Source organism: Etheostoma spectabile, chromosome 23 (assembly GCF_008692095.1).
Source record: "Etheostoma spectabile isolate EspeVRDwgs_2016 chromosome 23, UIUC_Espe_1.0, whole genome shotgun sequence".
In the NCBI taxonomy this organism is placed as follows: domain Eukaryota; kingdom Metazoa; phylum Chordata; class Actinopteri; order Perciformes; family Percidae; genus Etheostoma; species Etheostoma spectabile.
The window spans coordinates 5735849-5736298 of record NC_045755.1 but is presented as its reverse complement, the minus strand read 5'-3'; the positions used below and the strand labels follow the sequence as shown (position 1 = coordinate 5736298).

Below are 450 nucleotides of genomic sequence, written 5' to 3'. Positions count from 1 at the left end.
AGGCTTCCTCAGTCATTGTATATTATAGCATCTGTAAAGATGCCGAAGCTGAACATTATCCAAAGCTCCATTTCTCAGATGAGTGTCAATTTGGGAGCTTTTATGTTACTACCCCTGCCTTCTCAAAGGACTTGAAAAGGCTTTTGTTTGCACAGTTTCACAAATAATCACTGGGACAGAAAGGATGTTTCAGATGGCTGCAGCCTGGAGACCTCCTGTCTCATGCCCTTCCGGTTGCGGCGTGCTGTCCGTGTGCTTTGACTTTTCAAAATAAAAGCTTGCGTCTGGTCCGCTATGTTTTTGTACATTGGTGTTTTCGATGTTTTTGAAATAAACAGTAAGGCAATCATGCTAATAAAATATATTTTTTAGCAGATGTCTTAGTTACAACATGATGGAACTAGCAAAGCAGTTATGTTATTTATTAAACAGGATTTATTCATTTGGGAA

At 39.1% G+C, this 450-nt stretch overlaps 1 protein-coding gene across 1 annotated transcript in view; it reads left to right on the top strand.

Moving 5' to 3' along the window:
* cerk (ceramide kinase) overlaps window positions 1-450 on the top strand; it is a gene marked incomplete in the record, with an annotated part of 57936 nt that overhangs the window by 32127 nt on the left and 25359 nt on the right.